The sequence below is a fragment of the Odocoileus virginianus genome, chromosome 26 (assembly GCF_023699985.2).
Source record: "Odocoileus virginianus isolate 20LAN1187 ecotype Illinois chromosome 26, Ovbor_1.2, whole genome shotgun sequence".
Taxonomy (NCBI): Eukaryota; Metazoa; Chordata; class Mammalia; order Artiodactyla; family Cervidae; genus Odocoileus; species Odocoileus virginianus.
The window spans coordinates 4,102,628-4,104,550 of NC_069699.1; the positions used below are offsets into that span (position 1 = coordinate 4,102,628).

Genomic DNA, 1,923 nt, shown 5'->3' on the forward strand with positions numbered 1-1,923 from the left:
CAAATCTACTTAGCACCCCAATAGCACTTTATACTATACATACTTCCATTTATAGTTTGCTCATTCAGTGTAACTAGCTCTTTTTTAAAAGTTTAAACTTTAAACTTTATTTTTTGAAAAGTAATACGTTCACACAATTGGTCATTTGAAAGGTAAAAGAATATAAAACCCTAACCCTATAGACACCTAGTTCTCCTCCATAGAGGCAACTAACAGCAATTCTTTCAGTGTCCTTCCTGAGATATTCTATGTCTATACACTTAAGTATGTCATTTTCTTCCCTCCTTTTTACACAAATCTTTTCACTGGTCTGCATTTATACTTTATTCTGGAGATTTCTTTTGTTTCAAGCTTCATTCTTGTAGAGAGTTCTGTGGCATTTCCTTGCATGGAGGGGCCATGATCTAGGGACATTATGGTTGCCTCCAATCTTTTGTTTTATAAATGATGCTACAATAAATAATCTCCTGCTTATGATATTTTCTACCATGACTTCCTTCAGAGAGACTCCCTGAAGTGGAATCAATGGGCCCACGGGTAGGTGCATTTGCAAGTTTGATTGTTCTTGTTCGGTCACTCAGTTGTGTCCAATTCTTTGCCACTCCATGAACTGTAGTCTGCCAGGCTCCTCTGTCTGTGGGATTCTCCAGGCAAAAATTCTGCAGTGGGTTGCCACTCTCTTCTCCAGGGGATCTTCCCTACCCAGGGAGCAAACCTAAGTCTCCTGCACTGTCATGCGGATTCTTTACCTTTGAGCCACCAGGGAAGCCCCATAATTTTGATAAATCTTGCCAAGTGTCCTCCCCTAATTTCAGTTCTCACCAACAATAGGTAGTGTGTGGCTTTACCAACAGTATGTCATGAAACGTTTGAACTTTTGCTATAACTAATCATTTACCTGCTTCTCCCCTTGGCCCCCTTCCCTCATTAGAATGTGAGCCCACCAAGCTTCCTCAGAAACTAACATGATACCTGGTACATGATAGATTCCCAAGGAACATTAGAAAGTGCTTGCTTCAGTACCACACGTACGAAAACTAGAACAACGTGGAGAAGACAGCACGGCCCCTGCACAAGGATGATACACAAATTCCTGAGGCATACCATAATTTTAGAAAGTAGATCTTAAGTGTTCTCAACACACCAAAAAGTAATACGTAAGGTGATCATTTCTCAATATATATGTGCATTAAAGCAGCACACTGCACACATTAAACTTACATAATGCTATATGGCAATTGTATCTCAGTAAAACTGGGGGGGATGGGCAGGGAGGAAAGTGAATCTCTCCCCAAAATAAATTAATATACATTAATAATGCACATAAATGGATGGATGAATCAATGAATTATAGGGTTCTTTAAATCAGAATTGGAAATGATAACTCTCATTTTCTCCACTTTGTGAGTCTGGGTATGCTACATTTCATTTTATTCAAGTGCCATTCACTGGTATAAATGTACTAATGGCATAAATGGTATAATTTGAAACCAGGATGATCTGTCCTCCAAATTTAGACTCAGCCAGTGGTGTTATACTATTTCCAAACGTCACATTTCCTCTGAGGACTGTGCATCATGATATTGGCATGTCAGAGCATAAGAAACTGTGGAAGAGACAGCAAATGTCCCCAATCCGTCCCTACTAATAGGACCCAATTCTGTTTGGGGTGACAATATGCTCAGGTAGAAAGGCAGTTTTAGCCCCCTCCATTAAGCAATGAGATGCAAGCAGAAGTCTCTAGAAAGTATTTTCTGAGAAAGTCTTTAAAGGGGAATCATTCAGCTGGTGAATACCCTCTCCTGCCTGAGATACAGACATAATGGCTGGTGCCTTGGCAGCTACCTTTAGCGGTTATGAAGAAAAGGATCACGTTATACAATTCAGAGGATCACATTATAAGTATAAGGATCACATTATACT

The 1,923-nt window shown here is 39.7% G+C and overlaps 1 non-coding gene across 1 annotated transcript; it reads left to right on the plus strand.

The window, feature by feature from the left end:
* The first annotated feature begins 1,007 nt into the window (after positions 1 to 1,007).
* LOC139031363 (U6 spliceosomal RNA) lies at positions 1,008 to 1,113 on the plus strand. Its single transcript, XR_011483835.1, has one exon. It is a non-coding gene; the product is annotated as a U6 spliceosomal RNA (small nuclear RNA).
* Positions 1,114 to 1,923: the final 810 nt, after the last annotated feature.